This window comes from Cupressus sempervirens, chromosome 5 (genome assembly GCF_028749045.1).
Source record: "Cupressus sempervirens isolate cs-2001-9-10 chromosome 5, ASM2874904v1, whole genome shotgun sequence".
NCBI classification, from domain to species: Eukaryota; Viridiplantae; Streptophyta; class Pinopsida; order Cupressales; family Cupressaceae; genus Cupressus; species Cupressus sempervirens.
This window is the reverse complement of record NC_143122.1, coordinates 192,376,120-192,390,803: the sequence shown is the minus strand read 5'-3', so window position 1 is coordinate 192,390,803 and position 14,684 is coordinate 192,376,120.

Genomic DNA, 14,684 nt, shown 5'->3' with positions numbered 1-14,684 from the left:
TCAGGATTTAAAAAAAAGATATACCAAAAGGTAGCATTTGTGCATTGTTTAGAAAGCTTGGTGAACAAAATATAGTTAGAGAGACAAATAAAAGGTTCTCCATCCATTGGTTCATACACGATGGTATTAGAAATAATTTTTGGGATAGATGGTGGATAGTCTTTGATGCTCCTCCCTACAATAATCATGACATCCCAATGTATTTCTTAAGAAAATTGTATTGTGAATCTATCCTTGGGGAGATCCCCAATTATTTTGATATATTAGAATCTTAGGGTAGAGGTGAGGGGTCATTATTTGAGAGGTTGGAGGCATGTCATGACCCTAATGTAGTTAGGGAACCTATTGTCTAGCCATAAGCTGAGCATGTGATTATTCTTCAATTGTGAAGGAACATGTAGAGGCCAATACTCTAGGGACTATTACATTTTGACACAGACTCTCATTCATTTCACAAGTCCATTAGTTAAGGAGGATCCTTCTGTACATCATGGTCACATGTGCACATCATGCAGATCCTTATGCACATTTGGCAGTCATGTTGGAGATAGTATGGATGATGGGCTAGTCACTGATCAGTTCTTGAATGAGACATTTGACATTGACACATAGGTAAATTACAATTATTCTAAACTAATTTGATCACATTTCATATGTATAGTGAATGACTAATATATTAGCATGTATTGACATTGTTCAAAATTCAAGGTTAGAGTGTTGGTGACCCTAGTAGTGATCCCCTGACCCCATTTTTCATCCCCTTGATGAGTCTAGAGGTATGTATCAATTTAATTATTTAAATTAATACATATATTTATTAAGTAATCATATGAAGGATTGAAAAAAAAATTATGCATGTGCATTAGTTCTCTATTGGACCATTGACATTCACTAGGGACTTCGAGCCTAGGTGTGATATGAGCTTCATAGAGGTACATTTGTTTCATGTTAATTTAATTCATTTGATTATATTTGTTTCATATTTCATGTTATATGTAACATGTATTGTATAACATACAAGTCTTGACATCTGAGACTCCTCATCTTCGACAGTCCATCGATCATGGAGTGGCTATAGCTATGGCTATTTCAAAGCCATTGACTAAAGTATGAAAGAATTTTCTTGGTTTTTGTTGTTGTTTATAATAGTTAGCATCAAAATTTATAATGGTATTTATAATTGATTATATTGATTGAATTTTTGTAGGGTCTTGTTACACCCAATTGTTTGTGAGCCTTTGAGCTAGACTTGTAGAGTGACTCTTTGATGGTGGTAAGTTAATAATTAATTTTGTGTGTACATATATTTGACTTCAATGTATAATAATATTGATTCATATTTACTTTTTTTGTATTATCTTGAGTTAGAGAAGAGCCTAAACAAAAGGATGAGTGAGCGTCTGAGGAAGACCCCATCATCCCCATCATCTCTTGTTTAGAGATTTGTTTCCTTCCCCTCATGGGAAGGAGAAGATATAGTTGATAGACACACATGTATAGGCATCAATGGACATATATGTTGGATTTTATGTCAATGGAAATATTTGATATACATTTGATGTATATATGACATTTTATATTTGATTTATGACATATATTTGATGCATGACATTGTTAGACTTATGACATTATTAGTTAATATATGATATGTTTATTCATGAACGACATAATTGGTTATCATAATATATTATGTGTTTGTTAATGTATGACATTATTTGTTATCATTTTATATTATATGTTTGTTCATGTATGACATTATTGGTTATCATAATATATTATATGTTCATTCATGTATGACATTATTGGTTATCATAATATATTATATGTTCATTCATGTATGACATCATTGGTTATCATAATATATTATATTTTTGTTCATGTATGACATTATTGGTTATTATAATATATTATGAGGTTGCATGGGTACTTGTACCCACATCTATGGTACTTGTACCCATGTACCCAAGTACTGGGTAGACATATCCCAAGTACTAGGTACTCGATGAAGAGCATCATAGCTAAGGACCTTGATTAAGATTTCTAATTTTATTTTTGATTTTTTGTTTGTGTATTAGCTTGTTGTTTATCAAGCTTAATTCAATACCTAATTAGTTCAAAACTTTGATAAAATACTGATTAACAATAAACTTTATCATTGTTCAATCATAAGTTTATCATTTCCAATATGTCATCATCATATGATTAATATTCTTGTTCATGTTTAAAGTTTTCCTTCTTTGTTATTTTTTTATCAAGCTTAATTCAATAACTAATTAGTTTGAAACTTTGATACAATATTGATCAACAATAAACTTTATTAGTGTTAAAGCTAGAAATTTATCATTTGCAATATGTCATTGTCATATGATTTATGATCTTCTTGTTCATATTTAAATTTTTCCTTCTATGTGGTGCATCTAAACATTTATCATAAATTATTATTACAAACATATAACAAGTCTGAAACTAAAAATAATACATTACATTTGCAAACTTTATCACTATTTTTGATTTGAAAAATCATTGTCATGACTCATAAATTTAGGTTTTCTATAAATATAAAAGTATAATTAAAAATAAGGTTTGACATACCCAAGTACCCCCCTCCCTTATTATAAAAAATAGTTGTACCCGTACTCGTACCCCTACATGTACATGTACCCTAAGTACCCCAAGTACCCCTATCCCTGCACAACCTTGTATATTATATGTGGATCTTGGTATTTTCTCTACACCTATGTGGTCTATAGGATCTCTTTCTACATAGAACATCCCCTGACCTTGCCCAACCTCCTCACTAGGTTAACTAATCCAAACTTCCAGCATCACTCCCTTACTCTTCTGGGAACACTATCCCTCCAAAGGTTTTATAGGTCTACTAGGGTACCATAGCACTCCCAAGTCTAACAAAAGTTTCCATGATATCTTAAGGTGTTATTGGAACACTTGTACTATGATTTAATGGATAACAACAATGGGTTTGTACCTAATTTCAAGATTTCTTCACAAAAGGGCTACAAGGAGAGCCCATAATTAGGCCTCCACCTAGATTTATAGGGCCAATAAATCCTTTTTATTAGAGTTTAAAAACCTCTATCCTTAATACAAATTTATAGATAGGACCCATGCTCAAGGATTTTTAGGGTCTTAGAGTGCCTATAGGTCATACAACAAAAATAGCAAAATTGAGGGTTTGGTATGGTTTTCTTGGCTGCTTGTTGTCCCCACTTTTAAGACACCTTGCACACTTCATTAGGACTCCTCTTCCAGAATTTATAACATACTCATACCCCTCTTCAATCCTTTAGAAGGGAAAGTCTTCATTCTTCAAGCTTTTCTCTTGAGAGCTCTTTCTTTGCTAATAATCCCTAGCTAGACATTTCCTAGCTCGCCTAGGGCTTGGTCAAAGGATTATTTGCACTCACTTTTAGGGACCTTTCTTGTATAATATAATACATTAGTTTATATAGCCTTGAAATATAGAAATCCATGGAATTTCCATAGTGGAGACAATAATTACAACCCTTTCATGATATACAACTCCAAAACTGGCAGCATATAGGTATTTTTGAAGAAATTTACAAAACCTTTCAAAAGTTGGTGAAAAACTATAACTAATGCATGGAAAATGGAAGAAAAACAATAAGAAAATTATAAAATGCAACAAAATGATAATAGCCATGTGATTTTCCTCCAAACAAGATTAAAAACTAGTAAAATCTATGTTAAAACAGTCACAATCTGCTGCATACATTCCAACAGTACAGATTCATACAAGAAATGAGTTGCCAACCCTTGATTAGGGCTCCTCCAAGCATAAATAGGTTTCTCCTTGGGTTAGAGATAGGTTTTAGGGATTTTTTAAAGCTTCTTTAAAAGTAGGTCTTTTAGCAACAATTGGAAAAAGTTGCTCAGCAACTTTTAAAAATTGCGAGCAATTTTGGGGCAATTTTTATTACTCGAGCAGGCTTGTTTTGACTAACATTTCAAGACCACACTATGCCTTCCCAAAAAATCCTTGGGAGTAAAAATTTAACTATATTTCTTCACCTAAGAATCCTAAAACTCATAATAATATCCCTTCCATAAGGTGGCAGATTTACATAACATTACATTGTTCATGCACTTTGGTCTTCTAAACAAGTAGTCTACCTTGGAAGGTTCTTTTAATGCACACGCATGCCTAAAATGAAATAAAAACTCCTAAATAAACCTTGCCTCAACAATGAGCTAACAAGGATACCTACACAAAGTCAAGGTACCATTCTCAACAAAGACCAAAGATGAAACTTTAAGACCTGTCCTAGCTTGGACACACAAGCATGAGCAAAATGCCCTTATTGTATTCACATACTTCTTCAGAGAAATTCATCACACCAAAAATGATATGGTGGGAGCCTTGAAAGTGTGCTCCTACACCACCTTCCAAGAGATTCTTCAACATCCTATGAGTGAAAACAATCTTCCAACATCCTATGACTATATTTTCTTTGCAACAACATGTAATTTGTTGATTTTTGGGAAACTCTTCACAAAGGGAAGTGGTTATGTTTCAAACCCATGAAATTACCATTAAAAAAACCAAGAAGATCATTAAAATCTTCCACTAACTCCATTAAGTGATAACATGCAGCTATATAAGATGTAATGACTCTCAAAACACTTATTGAGTCAACTTATTAACAAAAACAAAAAAAAGGAAAATTGTTAGGACTAAGGCAATTTGGGTTTATAGGTGACCTCAAGTTCCTTCACCTTAAAAAAAAGGATTAACTTATTACCATTAAAAAATAACATGTTCAAAATGATGTGTATGATCACCCCTTTACCTTCTATCATGAGTCTCCATCATTGGATGAGATGACATATCTAGTTGCAACTTTGTACTAGCCAACACTACAAGTTTCAGCATCACCCAAGATGGCATCACAAAATCAAAATGGAGCAAGATCACCAAAAAGTGAGAGAATTTATTATAGGTCTCCATAACACGGTCCTATAGCACCTAGAATCAAATCCATACCTCACACAAGCTTTGAGCTATACCTCGTCAAAGATCGATGCCTTATGGCATTTAGTGACCGTTAGGGGCATTTCAGTTTGGCATGCTTGAGAATGTTTTAGCACTCAATAGGATAGGATGAGCTTGGGGCTAGGGTTTACCTAACCACCTAAAGCTAATGGAATAGACAATTCAATCCCACAACAAATGGTGAGTGAGATTTGGTAGTTGGCAACTTTGCACTAGCCAACACTACAAGTTTCAGCATCACCTAAGATGGCGTCACAAAATCAAAATGGAGTAAGATCTCAAAAAGGAAAGAGAGGTTATTTTAGGTCTCTAAAATATAGTCCTATGGCACAAGGAATCACATCCATACCTCACATGAGCTCCGAGATATGCCTCGTCAAAGATAGCTGCCCTATGGCATTTAGTGACCCTTAGGGATGTTTTGGTTTGGCGTGCCTAAGAATGTTTGAACACTCAAAAAGATAGGAAAAGCTTGGGGCTAGGGTTTACCTAACTACTCAAAGCCAATAGAATAGACTGTTTGATCCCATGAGGAACGGTGAGGGAGATTTGGCAGTTGACAACTTTGTATTGGCCAACACTACGAGTTTTAACATCACCTGAGATGACATTGCAAAATTAAAACAAAATAAGATATCCAAAAAGAGAAAGAGTTTATTATAGGTCTCTAAAACATGGTCCTATAGCATCTATAATTGCATCCATACCTCACACGAGCTTTGTGATATGCCCTATCAAAGATCACTTCCCTGTGGCATTTAGTGACCCTTAAGGACATTTTGATTCAGCATGCCAAAGAATATTTGAGTACTCAACAAGATGGGATGAGCTTGGGGCTATGTTTTACCTAGCCACCTAGAGCTAACATAATAGACATTTTGATCCCAAGATAAATGGTGAGGGAGATTTGGTAGTTGGCACCTTTGTATTGGCCAACACTACAAGTTTCAACATCACCCGAGATGGCATCGCAAAATCAAAATGGAGTAAGATATCCAAAAAGTGAGAGAGGATATTGTAGGTCTTTGCAAAAAATTCATATAGCACCTAAAATCACATTCATACCTCACATGAGCTCTAAGACATGCCCCATCAAAGATCACTACCCTATGGCATTTAGTGACCCTTAGGGACATATTAGTTTAGGGTGTCTTAGATCGTTCAAGTGCTCAACGAGATAGAATGATCTAGGGGATAGGGTTTACCTCACCACTCAAAGCTAACAAAATAGACAGTTTGATCCCACAAAAAATGGTGAGGGGGATTTGGTAGTTGGCAACTTTGTATTGGCCAACACTACGAGTTTCAACATCACCTGAGATGATGCCACAAAATCAAAATGGAGTAAGATATCCAAAAAGTGAGAGAGGTTATTTTAGGTCTTTAAAACACAATCCTATAGCACCTAGAATCACATCCATATCTCACACAAGCTTCAAGATATGCCTTGTTAAAGATCTATTCTCTATGGCATTTAGTGACCCTTAGGGACATTTCTATTTGGCATGCCTAAGAATGTTTGAGTGCTCAACAAGATAGGACAAGCTTGGGGCTAGGGTTTATCTAGCCACTTGGAGCTAACATAAAAAATAGTTTGATTCCACAATGAATAGTGAGGGAGATTTGGTAGTTGGTAACATTGTATTGGCCAACATAATGAGTTTGAGCATCACCCATGATGGCATTGCAAAGTCAAAATGGAGTAAGATCTTCAAAAAGTGAGAGAGGTTATTGTAGGCCTTTGAAATATGGTCCTATAGCACTTAGAATTGCATCCATATCTAACACAAGCTCTGAGTTATGCCCCATGAAAGATCAATGCCCTATGGCATTTAGTGACGCTTAGGGACTTTTTGGTTTGGTATGCTTGAGAACATTCAAGCACTCAATGGGATGGAATGAGCTTGCGGCTAGGGTTTAATTGGCCACCTAGAGCTAATAGAATAGATAGTTTGATCCCATGATGAACAGTGAGGGAGATTTGGTAGTTGGCAACTTTGTACTGGCAAACACTACGAGTATTAGCATCACTTGAGATGGCATTGCAAAATCAAAATGGAATAATATCTCTAAAAAGAGAGAGAGGTTATTGTAGATGTTCGCAACATGGTCCTAAAGCATGTAAAATTGCATCCATAACTCACATGAGCTCCAAGATATGCCCTGTCAAAGATCACTACCCTATGGCATTTAGTGACCCTTAGGGATGTTTTGGTTTAGCATTCCCAAGAATGTTCGAGTGCTCAAAAAAATGGGATGAGTTTGGGGCTAAGGTTTACCTAACCACCTAGAGCTAATAGAATAGATAGTTTGATCCCATAATGAATGCTTAGGGAGATTTGGCAGATGGCAAATTTGTACTAGCCAACACTACGAGTTTAGTATCACTCAAGATGGCATTGCAAAATCAAAATAGAGTAAAATATCCAAAAAATGAGAGAGGTTATTGTAGGTCTCCACAATATAGTCCTATAGGACCTAGAATCACATCCATACCTCCCACGAGCTTTGAGATATGCCCCATCAAATACTGTTTCCCTATGGAATTTAGTGACCCTTAGGGATGTTTCAGTTTGGCATGCCTCAAAATGTTTGAGCACTCAACAAGATGGGATGAGCTTGGGGTTAGGGTTTACCTGGCCACTCGAAGCTAACAAAATAGACAGTTCAATCCCATGACAAATAGTGAGAGAGATATGAGCAAGATATTTATGCGTATGCCACTTTGTGCAAGATATGAGCAAAAGTTGCTAATTAGGCCAAATTGAGTCTTTTTGAGTTTTTGGTCCAGATAGCCTAGGCTTAGGTTTTATTAGTTGTTTTTTAATAGTTTGAAACCTTTTCCAAGTCCTAGAAGTGAAATCTAGTGAACTTTGCATTAGTTGCACTTTTTATACAAAATTGCAAAAGTTATAAAAGTTTCTTGAAAATAAAAATCTGACTAGAAACCTTCTCACCTTCAACAAAATGTTTCCCATGCTCATATACCCAAGCATGGATAGTTACAACTTCCCAAACTTCCATTTGCAAAAGTTGCTCAAGCAACTTTTTGAGCAACATTGTAACTTTGCATTTACAAGACTTGGGAACCCAAGATATTCAAGTTGGGAATGATCCCTCAAAGTTCTCATCAAAATATATTAATGATCTTAATAGAAGAAAAAAAAGGTTTATTGCCACCTTTAAATGGAGACTTTAGCTTAAATGGAGATTGTCAGTTTCCAAACATGTCCCAGTCAAGTAGATGACTAGTTTATAAAGCAACCAGTAGGAAATAGGGTCATGGAAATAAATTAAATGCTCAAGAAGGTTTGGAAACATTAAAATAACTTATCTCCATATGCTCAGCCCTTCACCAATTCCCAAACTCCTATCATTCACAAATCAACATGCTACAAGAGGTCAAATCCTTCATGGTACTTGACCTAGGGCTTGATTGGAAAAATTACAAAACACATCCTCTATTCTTGAAACCATAGAATCTTAAAAATGATGCTACTAAATACCATTTCCCAAGTTGGCATGAAATTTCAACTGAGGAAATTGCAGTTAGAGGCCCATTTTTTGCTGTGTGCACCAAAATGTTATCCTAAAAATCTAGTTTCACTAAAAATGCAATAACTTGAGTTAGAAAACATGTAGAATAATGAGACTAGAAGAAAAAGAAATCTAATTCATAGATATATCTCAAAAATTGATCACATTTGGTCTAAAAGTCTATAAATTTCATGCAACATGCAAACAATAGTAAAAGTGACTCAAAAATTGAATTTCTTTCTTTGCAACTTCTTCGAATCCTTATATTAATGCCCTCCAGACCTCACAAATGAGGTATATATATCTCCTATATATCTTTTAATGGTTAGAATCAATATTTTAATAATTATAACCCTTTTCCCACTAAGTCACAAATTTGAACAACTTTTACAACTTTCAACAATGCAACTTTGCACAAAAAATGTAATTTTTACATTTTTCACTTGATTCCACTTATAGGACTTGGAAAAGGTTCCAACATACCTAAAACCAACTAAAAAAAACTCAATCCTAGGATTTGGTACCCAAAAATATTAAAAATCCCAAATTTTTCTAATAAGCAACTTTTGCTTATAAATTGCATAAAGTGCCTTAAGCATACAAAATGGTGTCTTTCTTTGACAACCATGGGCTTCTCGTCCAAGGGTTGTTTATTCTAGCCTATGTAGGTAGAAAAAACATGAAAAGCAAAATATAAACCAAGTTGCAAGAACCTATTAGCTTATCAGTTTCAAATTTGGTATAACACCTAAATTGGAGGTTGATGCTTTCTCCTATTAGTATGATGACAACTCTACCATGGTTGTCTATTGTTCCATTAAATTATAGGAAATCTTGTGATCTATTTGAAGAGGCCCTTTGATACCTTTGTATGTCTCTATGAACTTTGTAAAAACCACTAGATTGGGATAGTATCTAAGATCATGGAGGAAACATTGCGTCTACTAATCCTATTTATCATTATGATGGTGTATACTAGAATGTACATCTTCAAAATATTATGTATTTTAGACTTGATGATCCCCTTGGTTGTATCAATTGCATCATATGAATAATCCACACTATTTTTCCCATCAACTAGTCTCAAAACTCTAATTAGAGATTTCTACATTTGTGCAATTCTTGCTCATATGAATAAAGATCTCACAAAGTATATAAATATACCTCAAATGATTAGAAAACCTATCTCAACTTGCTCTATTAAAAAAAATCGTTGTTGCTTAGTGTTTTTTTGGATTTGGCCTTGTAATAAAAAATCTCCATATGGTCAAATTCAAAACTATTAAGAAACCATCAATATGGATTGTGGAAATTTCATGTATTTTTTTAATATTTATTTTCTCTTCTATGACCAAGGAGTTTAGAATGCAAAGAAGTGGGTAGCAAACTTTGTCATTTTGGATAACATTCATTACTATTTGTGAAGGAACGTATCATATTGAACACACTTGTATGATTATAAATAAATTTGCTAATATTGTGACCTCTCATCATTACAGATTTAATTCATGGAAGTTTATCAATGACTTCTAGAAAAAAGTGAAGAGAATGTTGTGCATATGAGATCCTAAAACTTATCTTCCATTAACCACATAATATAATAAAGTGAAAAGTGTATGTTTTGATATGGGCCTATGTAATGCATCTATAGATTTCATGAAAATTTGTGCCAAGATTACTTTTTAATCATGTAAGTCATTTTAGATGATATGATAACCTATCATATCCCACTCTTTATAGTGTTTAGAAAGTACATCTATTGCATCTTGAATTGTATCCCTCAATATTCTTTTCCAAAAAATATCATGCAAGGGAGATTTAAACCCAAGACATGCAACTATAATTGCACCCACCATTTCTTTTCAATATAGAGACCTAGCAAAATTATATAATATACTAGAATTAAATAATATAAATAGTTTTTGTAGTTTACACATAAAAATTAAGTTCCACTCTATACTCTAAAGATAGGTGTGAACCAAGTTCATTAAGAGGTGTGAACAAAAAAATGTTTATGTCTCCTTTGTTAGGTCTATTTGATATACAAGAATATAAACAAATTTAGAAAAGATAGGACTTGACCAAATGACCCTAAGGACTATTAAAATCTTCTAAGGATCACAAAAATCCTATTTGCATTTAAAAACCACCAAAATTGCTTATTTTTGATCCATTGGTACAATTTGGCACTCTGGCTTATAATGGCACCTAGAGCCCAATTGACCTTACATTTTGGTCTTATTACAACATTCTTATTAATGTTCCAAATCCAAAACTAGGACCACTATCCTTTTGCCTTGGTGCCCTACACTAGTTTCCTTCAACCAAAATGATGTAACTATCCCCTTTCTATTCTAACTATGACTTGGGGATGGATTATTAACATGTATCATATCTATTTATGCATACTAATGTAGGCAATAGTTAGAGGATGCAGATGATTGGTGCAAAGTCTATAACCTTAATCCACCAAAATCTTCTTAAGTGCCTAGTAGCACCCAACACACTGCAGGATGCCAAACAAGGTTTGCAACCTTTACCCTATGCTAACCTCTATCTCTTCAAGTTGACTCCACTTCTCCAAGGTCTTACCCTCTCCCTAGGGTTCTTAGCAAACTTGGGCCAATATAAGGCTTTAGGGACACTAGCCCTCAACTAGGCCAAATAGGGCAAAGTAGGAAAAAAAATTCAAGGGTTCAAGCAAAGACTTCCTTTTTCATACTTAGTCCTATCCACTAGAATTCATCCACTTTTAGGGTTCCCACACCACGAATAGACCTATTTCGCAAATCTAGGCCTAGAAATCTTAGTAGGTCTATTTTTAGTTTTTCAAGATTAACACCCAAACTCCCCAAACAATTTGGAAAAAATAAAAACTTTTTGGATACCCTTTTCTAGACTCATAAATATTACAAAGACTCATGGTCTGATCCTACTCTAGTATACCCAAACACCAACTAGGTTCATAGCCCTAATAGGCCTAATTAGGTTGGCTTTCTGAGGCAAGTTTCAAGAGATGGGGTCATAGAATCATCAAAACCACTTGAGACTCTTCTTTTCGATGTCAAAAATCCATTCCACCTTTCACTTGGGTCATTACAACAAGTTTGAGAGCTTTAAACCAATTTCTCTTCAAAATCAGGCTAAACAAATGATGATGTTTAGCCTAGGGCCTAAAAACAAAAATAGTAAACCAAATTTTCTACCCCTAAAACTTTTCCATATGTAAGAATACACCCCTAACTTTATTTTCACCAAATGGCCTCAAGATCTCACAATTGGATTGCAAGTTAGAGGGCCATAAGTGCAATCTAGTCAATTTATAGGCTTACCTAGGCAACCCTTAGTAAAATGGCAATATCTTACACAAATGAATAGGTCAAAACCTTAAACCAAATGAAAATGAAAGATAATTTGAATACCTATCGAGCCATATCAACTTTTTACATGTGCCAATCTGTACATAGCTATACAACAACAAAACACAAGAAAAATGGCAAAAAATTAGGTTTTTATTGCTTCAAAAGACATCAAATCCATACAACCGTCACCCATTAAAGAATGTATGGTCATATCATACATATATGATTCCATTCCAATGTTTATAACCACATTTAAAATTTTTGTTTTAATGTACACTTGGTTTTTCAACAAAATTGCAAAGTTGTTCGCATTTTTGCTAGTTTGCTTAAGAACATTTGCATTTCTTTGCAATTTTTGATATCTTAACTCCTAGACACCTAAAACTTAACCCAATGAACCAAATGACCTTTATAACCTTATAAGAAACATTAAAATAATTTTTTCCTTGAAAAATCACATCTATTGCTCATTTTTGACCCCTTGGTTCAATTTGGCACTCTGGCTTATAATGGCACCTAGAGTCCAATTGACCTTACATCTTGGGTCTTATTACATCATTTTGTAACCTTGTTCCTAATTCAAAAATATGATGACACCTATCTATTTTCCTTGGTTCCCTGCACCAATGATCATCAAATTGGAGAAGTTTGCAGTGCTTGGGTGCATGAAAATGCATTAAATTTGATGTCATAGGTATAGTAGAGGGAGATCTGCCTAAAAGATGCCATGGTTTTATGTAAAATATTCAAATTAATAATAATAAACATGGTTTAGGATCAACTAATAGGTCTTGGAAGTGATTTCTTGGTCAAATTTGAAGAGGCCCTAGTTTTTGGTCTTGTTTGGTGAGGGTTTCATAAAAAGAAAATATAGAGAGTTGATGGGTTCAATCCAATTGAAGAATCATCACTTTAGGATCATATTAAGATACTTTAACAAGTTTTATGGTTGGGGGATAATTATTCCATATTTTTCCTTTGTAAATGGAGGGGATTTTATGCCTAAAAAGTGGCCCATAGTGTATCAACAAAGACTTGGTCCAAAGAAACCATACCTCATTTTTTTATATGTTATAGATAATCCAAATTAGTATCCTAATATTTAATTTATTTTCTTTATGTTACAGAAAAATGTGAAGAAAAATGCAAGAGGATAGCATTTGAGGGCTGATTGGGGCTTGTAGGCCTAGTAGGCTGGGATGATTGGTTTACCTTAGAGATAGGCTCTTGGTATTTGGTAAACTAGTTATTTAGGGTGTATTAGGGTATTAAAAAACATTTTATTACTAAGAAATCTTTGGATAAGTCATTTACCTGATTTAGGAAACTTAAGCCTTAAGGTTGCATTCAGAAACCTTTGGGAAAATGCATTGTTTGGAGTATTTTCTCATAGAACTTGGAAGGGCCCATCTTTCTCTGCATCACTTTTCCTAAAAGTGTCTATAAATGAGATATGTAGTCATACCCTAAAGACTTTATTGCAAGTGTAGAAGAGATAAAATATGTAATTGGGTCCTAGATCTACATTAGAAGTTGTAAGTTCAATATATGTCGATATGTAGTCAAGTCTCAAATACTTAAATATGATTGTGTTAAGAGGGTGATATACAATTAGGTCTTCAAGACTAGATTGTAGGGATTCAAGACTTAACCCAATGACATATGGAGATGCTTAAAGATCTTGTAATCAATTCCTAGAGACTTGATTACAATACGTGCCTATCAACATAGAAGGATGACTTATTGGTTGGGTCTTAAGGTCTGCCAACCACTTAGGCGTGAGAAAACATGCAATCAAGTTTTTGAGACCCAATTACATTTTGTTAATGCATGTAACTTATGACTTGTAATTGATGTCAAGGACCTTGACTACATATGAGAACTAAGACAAACTATTCACATGTTGAGATTCAAATATCGACCTATACACTAGTAACTATGAGGATAATGCAAGGGAATTCAAAGAAATAAAAAAGGGGCCTAAGTGATGCAAGTGGGAAGGTACTAACAAGGTAGATTGGGATATTACAACCTACAAGAACAACCTAACAAGGTTTGATAGCCCAAACAAGGCTCAAGACCCCACACTTGCACCTTCACAAAAATATTGCTTAATGCACAAAACTTACACCAAACATGGAACCAAGAACTCAGACTCAAGAAATGATGTTCTTACATCAAAATAAGCATATTGACTAAAATTGAAGACCCCAAACTGAGAAAAGTACATAGTTCCTTCATTAACCTCTTGGATTCCTAGTAGCTCAAGGAATGAGACTTAGGTTTGAAACTTGTACACTTAGCATGAAAAGAAAAGACTAACACTAGGATTACTTCCTATTTCTAATGTACTATCAAATTCCAAAGTGGAGAGATCCCATTAGCAAGCAAATTGTCAAAACCATGGGGACAACATTTAGACACAAGGGCTAATTAGCCCACATTTACAAAGGAGGTACCATTTAAACACATGCTCAAAACATGAGACCAATTGCAGATGTTGAGGAATGATCCAAATATGCTGATTATCAAGTTACAGACCATAATATGGAGTTTTGAGGCCTTAAAATGCTAGGACAATAGGTTTGTGTATTGATGCATACAAGGTATATGCATCTAGGGCATCATGTTTCTTCCTTCTCCCTGCATCTTAAAGTGCATTAAAAATACAAGGATTCAAACTTCTACTACATGTAAAATACTTTCTAACACTTTCAACTTGTTAAATGGGCCATCCCTTAGCAATTCCATGC